The following is a 12,523-nucleotide window of genomic DNA, read 5'->3' as shown; positions in this document are numbered from 1 at the left end:
CAGGCATACCTACAGCGTCTCCTGCTGTTGCTGTTATGCCTACAGCGTCTCCTGCTGTTGCTGTGACACTTGGTACTGCCACGCTCTCACTTGCTGTTGCTGTTGCTGTCACCTCTTCATCATCGCTCCAGTCACACGCTGGATTCAACTGAGCAGTCTCAGCTGATACACCAATCTCCTCTGTCTCAATAAAATGACCAGGCTGATCACTCGTAGTGCGAGTTGTAACTGTCGACTGCTGCACCACAGACGTTGCATTCTTATATGGGAAACTATTCTCATAAAACTGGACATCTCTTGACACTAAGAATTTTCTTTCATCCAAGTCATATACTTGCCATGCCTTTTTACCAAATGGATATCCAAGAAAAACACACCGCCTTCCTCTACTTGCAAATTTATCCCCTTTGTTATTTTGATCATGCACATAACACAGGCATCCAAACACTTTCAATGATTATACGGAGGTTGCTTTCCAAACAATATTTCATACGGCGTTTTTTTTCCAGAATAGGTGTAGGAGTACGATTAATCAAATACGCAGCTGTCAATGCGCATTCTCCCCAAAACCGTATTGGCAAGTTGGCTTGAAATCTCAAAGCCCTTGCCACATTCAATATATGTTGATGCTTTCTCTCCACTCTTCCATTTTGTTGCGGAGTGCCTACACACGATGTTTCAAACACTATCCCATTAGTCTTAAAATATCCACGCAATGAATTAAACTCAGTACCATTATCACTTCTAACAATTTTGATATCTTTATCAAATTGTCGTTTCACAAGAGCTATGAAATCAAGAAACGTTCGTTCAACTGCAGTTTTATTTTGAAGCAAATGAATCCACACACCTCTTGAAAAATCATCTACTATTGTTAAAAAATACTGTGCTCCACAAGACGATGTAGCCCTATAAGGACCCCATAGATCTATATGAATCAATTCAAAAATACAACTGGCTTTATTAGACTACTAGCAAAACTACTTCTATGTTGTTTCGCTCTTGGGCAAATATCACAAACTTCATTATGCTTCTTCAATCTACTTATACCCGGCAACCTTTGCAATACTTTTTCTGATGGATGTCCCATTCGTCGATGCCACAGCTCGTATGATGCTCCACTGACTGCCATAACTTCAACTTGAGGCACACCACAGAAAATGTATAGTCCACCTTGTCGTTCACCCATTCCAATCACCTTCCTCGTCAACCGGTCCTGTATAAGACATAAACTGTTAGTACATTGTACCGTACAAACTAATTCATCAATAAGTTGTGTGACAGAAATTAGGTTACAGGTTATTTGAGGCACATAAAGCACATTATCAAGTCTCAAACCGCCCTGTAGAATAACAGTCCCTATTTTCTCAGATTGTGCATATTTCCCATCTGGGAGTCCAACAGTACACTTCACAATATCTTTCACATCAATCATGTCATCTCTTCTACACGTGACATGATTTGTAGCTCCCGTGTCAATAATCCAATTCGGTTTAGTTTGCTTACCTTGTAGTTGGGACGTATTTTTCTTTGCATTCAAAAACTCAAGCACCTGTCTGAGCTGTGTTGCGGTTACTCCCATCAAATCTGAGCCGTCTGAGGAATATGTGTTATTTGACTGCTTTGTCTCTGCTATATTTAGATTATGTGCTCGAACCTGATTTCCCGTTCCTTGTCCTCTCCTCCTCTTCCATTCGCAAAACCACCACGTCCTCTACCACCAGTTCTTCCACCTCTACCATATCCTCTTCCACTTCTCGGTTTATCTCCCCACCATTCAGGGTATCCAATAAGCTGAAAACAACCTTCATCCGAGTGTCCTTGTCTGCTACAGTGCTTGCAATATTTATTTGGATCATACGTGTTGTTGAGAGGACGTTGATCAGATTGTACCTTGAACGCCATCACATTGTCATGAACTTCCGGTGTGGCGGCTACATCTCCTTTCCTAAGACGTTCCGAGTTTATCATTGTTTGATATGCTACATCTATTGAAGGCAGTGGATCTCTTGCCAACAATGTTCACGCAAGGACCATAGACAGCATCTAGTCCAATTAAGAAATAATGTAATAAATCTTCTTCTCTCAAAGTACTAACCTGTGTTGCAATATCACATTCGCACTTGCCACACTTGCACGTTGGTACCTTCATATATGTGATCATCTCATCCCATATCTTATTCAATCTTCCAAAATAAGCAACCACACTTTCTGTTTGCTTTTGTTTACATTCACTTAAAGATGTCTTCAGCTGGCATGTCCGTGTTCCACTTACAACACAAAACCGTCTCTTCAAGTGGTTCCATAACAAGTTTGCATCATCAAAGTCTCCCAAACTGGATCTAAGTGACGGCTCCAATGTGTTACTGATCCAAGAAACAAGCATCGACTGAATTGCCACCCATTCTTCCAACTGTTCACTTTCTTTCGGTTCTTTGATTGTTCCATCAATGAAACCAAACTTCCTCTTAGCTATTAATGATCTTCTTATGGCTCTAGCCCATTCATCATAGTTATGTCCTTTTAGAACAACCGGTGTGATAATTATACCTGGACCATCACTTGATCCTAGATGATATACTGGATTCTTCTTTTGCGTATCATATTCTATATTCTTGTCCTTGCTTGATTCTTCATCACCACCCATTCTTCTTTTCTTTTTTTTTCTTTTTTTTTTTTTCAATCAACTGGCTCGTGATGCCATGACAAATCTTTGGTAAATCTTTTCTTAATTTTATTCATGATACTTTCATAGATATTTATACATTAGGTTCTCAAAACTTACCTAAGACACTGATTTGAGACTTTCCTTATAAGTCTCACAATCATGACTTACATAAACAATTCTTTCCTAATATATACCACTTACCTTATCAGTCTCAAGTTTGTGACTGATATGGACAATACTTTCCATATATATACCACTTACCTTATCAGTCTCAAGTCCGTGACTGATATGGGCAATACTTTCCATAGACTAACCATTACGGTCTTGGAAAGTATTACCACTTTCCTTAATACCAGGAATACAAAAGCAGAAGGAAATAGTGGAAGGAATAACCACCACAAGAAATTCATAAGGGGAATGCTGTAAAATTCTGGTGGGACAAATGGAGAAGGTCAGTTATGGATTCCTTCAACTCAGAGGAAGTTACAGACTGTAACCAAGACTCTTCAATTCCATCTGAAGCAACACCAGATGACTCTTTAGATGAATTTGTTAATTGTTACTCCTTATTTTTTGTTAGCTGAAGAAAAGGTTGATTCTCAAAGGAAAATTTATTGGTTGGCCCAAGGTCCACTTATTTATTATAGGGTCCAACCGTATTTTAATATTAACAGGGGATCTAAAGTTTTTTATAATATGGAAAAGACCTATCTATCCTTCCACCAAACGTGTGAAACCATTCCACGATCCATTTCTCTGCTTTTCTTCTTAGTACCTATTGGTAATTCCAACGTTCTCAATCTACAGAAATCACCGAGGATGAAGTGAATGATGTCGACATAAAGAATCATGTGCAAATGAAGGAGGTCAGTTATGAGATCCTTGAAAGCTTAAGGGAGTTAATCATGACCCACAGAGATTTGATTTGTAAGGATTTCTCTGGTCTTCTTTTTGATTTTACTCGTTCATTATTCGATCGAGAAAAGCAGATCGAGCTCAGTTTAGGGAATTCTTAATTTGCTAAATGTTATTATGAGTTTGGGTCTAAATTCGATGTGTATTTGAAAAATTTAGATGGATACTATCGAGAAATTGTTCAAGAGTTGATTCACAAACATGGGTATTTGTCAGATTCGTTGTATAGTGATCCAATTGCTTGTATGTTGGCTAAGGGATGTGTTTCTAGCACTGCTTGGCAGGTGTTTGGTAAAATGCTTCAAATGGATGTTGCGAATTTCAAGAGAAAAATAGTTATCAATCACCAGTTGTTTAGTAAGAAATCATCATACCCTGGTATCAACCTTACGGGTACGTATTTGATCGTGGGAGAGAAATTGAACCTATAGGAGGGTACTCTTTAATTGATAGTGCTTACAGATTCTGTTATCATTGGCTATTTAGTTCTGGACCTTCTGGTGTATTCGTTCTTAAGGTGGGTTTAGTTTCAAATGCTTACTACAGTGGAAAATTTACTCTGGAGCTTATTAATAAGCATGGTTTGAATCAGATCCATTGTTTTATGATTCAGTTCAAGGGGTGTTGGCTAAAACTAGTAAAATACTTTTATTGGGCACCGTTAGGATATTGAATATAGCTTTTTACTTCTATCTTTATTTTTATAATACTTGCTCATTATTTGATCGAGGAAAATGTGTGGTTATCATCTCGTTTTCTTACTGAAAACTGCGTATTCAGTTGATTCCTAGCTTCGGGTATAAATCAAATTTTTGGGATACACACTCTTTTCATGCATGTGGTCATGCTAATGAAATTCGAGGTGCTCTTGAGCTATGGAATTGCTGGGTATATGATCGTGGTACTTGCTTTTAAAGGGGATTTATATTTTATTGATGCTTATAAAGTTGGTGTTGATATGAATACTTCTGGTGTGACTATTCTTATTTGGTTGATTTAGTTGAATCTTTACCATGAGAATTTACTTTATGAGATGGTTTTCAGTCATGGGTTTCTATTAGATTCATTGTTTCTGAATTCTCGTCGTATAGTGATGATGGTGATGGGTTTCATCTTTTTATGGATACGTCTGAGAGTAATTATCAAATTTTGTTGTTTTTGTTGGATAGAGTAGTTGAAACTGATAAAACCCTAGAACTGTTGGGTAGACTACTACTTGGGAGTATAGTGTAGAGCAGGAATGGTGTTGAAGCTGATATTATTTTACAACCTCAAAATGGTTGGTAGACTACTACAGGAGTCATTCTTGGTGCACGGCGGATGGTTAGTGCATGTTCACATGGGCAGGGGAATGTGCTGCTAATATTTTGGAAGGAGTCTGAGTGCCTTCTAATGATTCTTTCAGCTCCAACAATTGTGTGAAGTGTTACATCTGAAGTCTATGAGACTATTTTGTTTCGTGAAACCGTTATAACGGCAGTTGCTTATTCCATTTGGAGCTGTTTGTACTCGTTTTACTCTACTCAATATTTATGGTCAGGTGGCAACCAAGTAGAGGGTGTATTACGAGTTTCATTTCACTCGTTCTTTACTTCCTCATTACAGCTGTTTGGGGGATTTGGTATCTCAGGAAAATGAGTATTACACCTGGCTAGATAGATATTCTTGCAACTATTATCCGACTATATAGCACAGGTTCAAGTTTCAGAAGTGTTGATAATGGGGATACTGCTTATGGTATCTTCTGTCTCAGCTAATAATGTGTCTACCTACTTACTTCAAGTCTTTAATTCAGGTGGTGAATCTGTGGAGTTCTGTGTTTTTTCTCATAGGGAGAGTCCCAGAATTCTTATAAGATATTTCAGACTTTTAGTTACAGCTTTATTTCTGCACAGTCCTTCACTTGCTCCTACGATCTATGAAACTCTTGTTGTTCTAGAAGTAGTTGAACTAGTTTATTCTACCAAGTTGGAGTTCTTTGCAATATCAAGTGGAATTCAGGTCTTGCTCACAGTAATGAGGATTTTCTATGTGCTGATATGGTTCGAGTATTTGAAGTGGAAATTCAAGTTGTTTTCAACTGGGTTATGCAATGTGATAAACATTAGGTGGGTTGCTAATATTTTTATCTCAGTGGGGTTCTTTGACACCAAATTTGGGTTTTTGTAACAATGGGATTCCTTACCAAATTTTTTTTGATAACTCAAAATGATCCATTATAAATCTAGTAACTCATACAAAGAGTTAGCATATTAAGAAATATTTATCATAATTTGGAATTAATTCATAAAAACTAATTAACTATTAAAAGTATGAGATCATTAGTTATACATTCCTAAATAACACATTCTATACTAAATCACTATTACTAATATTCCTACCCAAAATTCATGTATACCAAAATCCACCCCGTCTTTATAACTCTTTGTCATTTTTAGTAGTAACACAATTTTACAAAGCTAACACAATGATTTATTTTAAAATTTAGAAAATGTAAAATAAAATTATAGGATTTTATAAAAAAATTTTTGGAGCCAATTTCAGTTCTAGAACCCGAGAACAACGTATATCCTGGAACCAAAATGATAATGGAACCGCAACAACTTAAAATACTACTCGATATCTTCGAGGACCAAAAACAAATCTTATCTTAATTTTTCCGACAGAACTCCATTATCTTCTTCACCAACAAAGCCGTTTAATTTTGATCTCCCAAATCATGTAACAACGATAGTCGAAGGAATTAGAGGATTGAATCTCAGTCAATCAAGGAATTAGGCGTTTAATTTTGATCTCCCAAAGCGTCTAATTTTGCTAAACTTGATCAATTACAGGTTGGGTTTCTTTCTTCTTCCTTTTTTTTGTTGCTTTAAGATTGTCTAATATTGAGTCTCTCAGATTTTATGCTATGCGAATTGGGTGTTTTCTATTTACATTGGGTTTAGAAATTGGATTTACGTTAACTGACCTAATTCATGATATTGCCCAAAATATGTTTGCACCGATTGATTTGTTCCTCGCAGCATTTACTTGTATCATTGGAAACCATTAGAACTGACTAAATGTGCTTAAACATAATAGTTACAGGGAAGTAATTGCTTTTGATTTATTTTTTTCTCTGTTGCTTGCTTGCTTTCTTTACTGCTTTATTTCACACCAGATGAGATGCTAATGTGGTTAATTTTGATTTTTCAGAATGCCGAGAGAATTGGATCTTCGAAAATAATAGATTTGGTAAAGTGTACAGACATGGGGTGAAATTCTTCATACAATTTGCAGCTACATATGGTATTTGGAAAACCGTTTGTCCTTGCCCATGTTCTAGATGTTTAAATGGGGATAGTCTCATTATTAAGGAAGTGCAGCAACATTTGTACCTGTATGGTATCGACAAGACGTATGTGACTTGGGTCTTTCATGGTGAGAAGCGGCCGGGTAATAATGCGATGAGTATTCCAGTAGAGGATGTGGCTAACGATCAAATTATAGAAGATGCATTTCCAGATTTGAGTCCTCTTATTGATGCTGCATTTGAAGTTCATGAAAGGAATAGTGGTGGTGTTTGCGTAGATGATGTGAATGGGACACAGGATGGTGATGAAGATCCATTTGAGTTTGAACCAGATGCACAAAAGCGACATGAAAAGTATAAAAAATTGGCTGAACAGAAATTGTATCCCACTTGTGAACGCAAGGTCAGTACACTCTCTGCGATTGTGGAGCTGCAGAATATAAAGAAACAGTTTGGAATTTCAGGTAATTGTGTGACCAAATTGCTGGAAATGGTAAAAGGGTGGATACCAGAAGAAAATACGTTGCCCAGTAAATACACGGAGATGAAGTCGATTATGATGGGTCTGGGTATGAAATATAAGGCTATTCATGTTACTAATGAGAAGTAAATAAATGTTGTTTGGATAATAATATGGTTTATGTTACTTGTAGCGAATTTTGCGACACCCTCTTACCCGTCTTAGATTCTACTGGTAAGGAGGTCGCGGTGGATGAAGTAGAAACACAAACGAAGTTCATTCCATGGTTGGTTGAAAAGGTACGGCTGCTGTGCATTATTTTTTAGATTACTATTGTTGGTGCTTTCTTTCCGTTATGCTGCTTGGCCCTCTAAACTGGCCCTCTAAGCAGTACAAACATAGATAAGTTTTAGTAGAAAAACTAGACATTGAGGACAGAGTAAATGCCGAGAGTTGCAGAAAATCTGTATATTTAGCTGTGTTATTGCATTGTCTAGCCTATAGGTATTGCTTACATTTTCATCTAGGGGTTAGTCTGGATTTGTTTTTTTGTTCCTTTTGGTATTTAGAAACATGGTATCTGCTTAGAATACATATTTATTGGACATAACGCTGTGTTCTTGAACATGATGTATCCTATATGAATGTGTGTTCATCCATTCTCCGATTCTTTACACTCGTGTTAGAGCTAAGTCAAATATGTATTCACCTTATTTGCTTCAATTTCGTTTACTTGTATGTTTTTTTTTTTGAGCGTTCTGTTTTTTGACATTAAGGTTCTGTCTATTGTATACATCTTAAATGGTCAGAGGTAGAATACATATGATTTAGTTTGTTTTTTCATATACTGATAACCATTGTATGATGCATAGAGTTAAGAATTTGAATTGTTACCCTGTTGTCCGTATGTACAATACTTGATTCAGTTTTATTTGGGTTTCTGAGTATTACATATAAGTATTTGACATATTTTCTGTAGAAGGAAACAACCTTACAGTCTTTCTTATCGTTTTCTTTTTTATCGATACAGATGGAACCTGTTGAAGCTTCTATAGATACATATAATGTTTGTACAGGCTAAAAAGGAAGGTTTAGCAGTTGAGGCTGCACGAGGGCTTGCTTGGATGGATGGACATGTTGGAAAAGATGGAACTGTCAATATTTCAGCTGTCGAGAAACACGTAAGTATAGTTCGTTGGTTTGAATGAAAATGGCAGTTCATGACCTGTTGCTTTATTGTTTACTTCTGAAATTCATACATGTTGTTTGATGCATATTAAAAGGAGCAAGTAAAGGCCGCTAGAGCTAAGAGGAAGGAGCTAATCGATGCAGGATTGGTATCCGCTTTAGACTTTGAGAATGATTAAATTGCAGAAGTTTTTGGAACTGACAATCGCAGAACTGGTTTGTTGGGCTATTCTCCTCTTCTATCAAAAAAGCAAGCCTTCTACGCAAGTGTTGCAACCGCAGTTATGGCAGCAAAAACAACCTCAACCAGTAATGCACCAAGGACCGACCTTATGGACGAGGCTCTACTGCAAAAGCATACCGAACTGATTACCAATGTGAGCTTTCATTTACAAGTTCTATTTTTATTTTTTATATCTTGAATGATGAACTGGATACTTTGTGATTTTGTGTCTCATGTGCTAGTACGTAACATGTAGAGAATAACCTTAACTTATATGTGTAGAGCTTGGAAATTCTGAATGTTACTTGAATATACCAGAATTTGTTAAGTGTGGCTCCTTTTAATCGGCACCATCTTATTGGCTCATAGAAGTTTAAAACAAAGTGACGTGTATTCTGAATTTTACTTGATGGCAGTCAAGTTGTTTAGGAAGGTTCTTTAGTCTTTTACATATATTTTAGACTTTCAAGTTGTACATTCATCTATGTCTATGGCTAATCACCGCAGGGCATTTAACTTGGCTTGATTTTGTCGAGTATAATTGCGACGGTGGTCTAATAGTACACCGCAGGAATGTATTAGGTCGCTCCGAAGCATTTGTCGCAGAAATGATTATTTTGAGTTTGTCTATTGTATCAGTTTGTCTCTTGTTATTAGTGTAAGAGATCTGTTCACATCAATCTTAGCATAATTAGGAACGAAACACTTATTTGGTTGATATATAGTGCTGTGACGTCCCTATTTTTCCTTTCCTTGGGATATCCTTTTGATATAAATGCAAGATGAATGTTTACACAAATGGCAAACATATATATATTTTTTGTGGCCTCCGTTTCGAAGTGAGTAATGCAAGCAGGCTTGACTTCTGGTAACTGTCAGTCCTGGTGATCGGAAATTAGAGGTCCGACTGCCGGGAAATGGCAGGACCGGTGATCGGAAATGTCAGGTCCGATTATCGGAAAAGTGTCATTTGTTACATATCAAAGGTAACAAATTTTCTAACGAAAATAGTGTTGGAAAAATTCTGGAACCAAAAGACACATGTTGTCTGTTTACTGGTAATCTTAACAGTAATAAAAAGGGTTAGCAATGTTTATAACGTAGTATGTACATTACAAAGTAAATATGAAGTGTAAAATGTCAATAGTTAGCATAAATATTGTAATGAAATCAAAGTGTTAGCCAACTTAATTTCCCTAAAGGATTCAAAGAGTTGGCCAAAATTCTCACACATTATATAACTGCATTCCAGTAACTATTTATTTTAGTTAGGGAAATTAGCTTGTATTTTTTTGTAATGCTTTTTTGCTATGAGCAAATCCTTGATTTGGTGTAGTATATCCACTGGAAAGGCAAGGTCCATTATCAATTTGCAGCAACTCTTCAGAGGAGCAAAATGTTTCTGTCACGTTTATGGAGTATGGGGAATACTAGTGGAACTACATGGCCTTTCATTGAGTTACCTGAAACACCTGTCTCTACGAGTTGTATAGAAGCAAAATGCTTAAAAATGTAGTGATACTTTATAAGCACCGCACTTTTGGGTTGCAGGTTCCTCTGTACATGCCAGGAGAGCGTCATGGCTTGTGAGAAATTTTTATAAGGCTGATGGAAATTCAAGTCATGCTCACTAGGATTCCAAGGGTGTTGAAGTTGGTGATATTTTTGCGGTTGGAAACTGTAACAAGCTATGATGCTCAGCTTGATGGTGAATAAAGTTTAAATGGACTCATGGTGGGTCAAAATGCAAATATTTATGGTCTTCTTGTGGTGGGTATTCAATTTGATTTATGGATTGTGGTTCGCGTCAGCAGGATCTATATGGGTTTTACCTCATTTATGTTGAACACAATCTGGTACTACTACGGGACTAATACATTAACCGAATTAGAAGTTTGTCGGCAGTTTACAGCAATTCAAGTTTCACATACGGAGCTCGAGCTACTTGCTTATGAGGTGGTAAGGACTGTACAAGTCAAGATCATGGTACGACGGGATAGGAAATTCCATAATTCTACTTCCACTTTAGTTAAAAGAGGAGTCACACTTCTTCTGCACGATACGAGAACTGTCATCAATCAATGGTATCTGATTATCACTACAGTGGGTTTAACTTCTCATTTCGGTACAAAAATGACTTAATGAGATAGTGGGAAGTATAGCATATGGAGGCATCACTACAATCTGGACTACAGTGCATTCTCGAAATCAGTTGAGCTGATAAGTACTTCAACCTCAAGCTCCGTTCTCACTCGCTGGCATTTTTGTAAATAAACCTCAACCTCAAGTCTGCCCAGCTACGCCTACGCCTTCCCAAATTGAAGACAACCCTGTGACACGATTCCTCGAGGACAATGATGTTTTGTAGGGGAAGATATTATCATGTACCTGGCTATTGAGAGAAGGGTGCCTCATCCCACTCGGTGTTAGTAGTTAGTGGTAGGCTTATTAGTAATAAGTAACTTATTAATGAGTGTCTTTATCATTTGTAAAGAGTGGTTTAGATGTAACCATCTGGTGGCATTGGAGCCATGGGATCTATTGAGTAGAGTCGAGCTTTACAAGCTCAAGTTCTGTAATAGTCAGGGTTAAAAAAATTATAATCAAAAGTATCGATTAGGCCGTGTTCCTTGTGAACCAGTAGGCTTGATCCTCCGGGATTAGGAGAGGTTTCCCTCAAGTTATCTACTCAACCAAGTCTTTGTACTTGGGTACATGACAATTTCTAACCATACTGCCTCGACCATTCCTCTTGTAATTTCATCAACACCTGTATTTTCTATGTCAGAATCTCTCCCTCTCATTGCTCCCAACGGTACGGCTCTCGGCTTGAGAAATCCAATGCTGAGACAAAACTTGTGAAAGAGCCGTTAGTTGATGATCCTTTAAAGAAAATGGATGTTTTTATCTTCCACCGTGATAAAGTCGTTACTGATGCTCCTTTTACAAATGACAAGACACCTTCGCCCAACATCTCACTTTTCATTTCAGAAAGTGCACGATCATCTAAGTCAGACACTTCTTCTTTTGAGGATGTTTATTCATGTGCTGATCCAATCTTGGAAGCTTTTCATTCTTCTTCATGATCTAATAATGAATCCAATCTCTCTCAAGTCTTTGACGTCTTCGCAAAGCTGTGTTTCAAATCCCTTCCTGACAAGCAGACCAGGCGCAAAAGTGTATCTACTTTAAATCCTTGTCAATCTGGAAGTCTTCCTTACATAGTTATATGGTCACATGATTTTTATATTCCTTCGTATGATTTTTAGGAAGCTCGTCGTCTTATGATACAAGCTGAGGAGTTCTGTGAATCTGAACATTCCATCAAGGATCAGAGTGAGCAAATCTCTAAACTGCAGAAGTGTTATTATATCCGAACACAACATATTTGATATTTGAATTAGTCTAATTAAAACTTGCGCGTCCTAATATTTGGGAAGTAGTATTGAACGTGTTTATGCTTTTGTAACTTAAGAGTCAATTCCTATAAAACAGGAATTTAATTATGTTTAACGGATAATCTGTGCATCTCCAATGGTAACTTGTTGCGCATCTTTTGTGGAAGTTACTTTTTCTTATTTAAAGACCAAATTTCCTTAATTTGAGGAGATCGAAAGAAAAACATCTCCAACGGCAAATCCTTTTTCTTTAGTTTTGAACTCTTTAAACCATTGATCCAAATTATATATCTAATCATAACCATTAATAATGATGAGTAGTATGTTCACATTCTCTAAGAGAACCTCTAAAACTAAAGGATAGTTTTGAGGATGTCCA

General features: G+C 37.0%; 1 long non-coding RNA gene across 4 annotated transcripts; it reads left to right on the top strand.

Annotated features, from left to right (window-relative positions):
* The first annotated feature begins 6,237 nt into the window (after positions 1-6,237).
* On the top strand, positions 6,238-11,383 carry LOC113294651. Of its 4 annotated transcripts, none has more exons than XR_003332671.1 (6): positions 6,238-6,417; positions 6,779-7,444; positions 7,529-7,634; positions 8,366-8,516; positions 8,619-8,900; positions 10,298-11,383. It is a non-coding gene; the product is annotated as an uncharacterized LOC113294651 (long non-coding RNA). The 4 variants fall into 4 exon arrangements; XR_003332670.1 differs by having other exon boundaries at positions 10,083-11,383; XR_003332669.1 differs by having other exon boundaries at positions 9,254-11,383.
* The last annotated feature ends 1,140 nt before the right edge of the window (positions 11,384-12,523 follow it).

Source organism: Papaver somniferum, chromosome 7, assembly GCF_003573695.1.
Source record: "Papaver somniferum cultivar HN1 chromosome 7, ASM357369v1, whole genome shotgun sequence".
NCBI classification, from domain to species: domain Eukaryota; kingdom Viridiplantae; phylum Streptophyta; class Magnoliopsida; order Ranunculales; family Papaveraceae; genus Papaver; species Papaver somniferum.
Note: the sequence above shows the minus strand (reverse complement) of the source record. Positions and strands in the feature narration are given on the sequence as shown.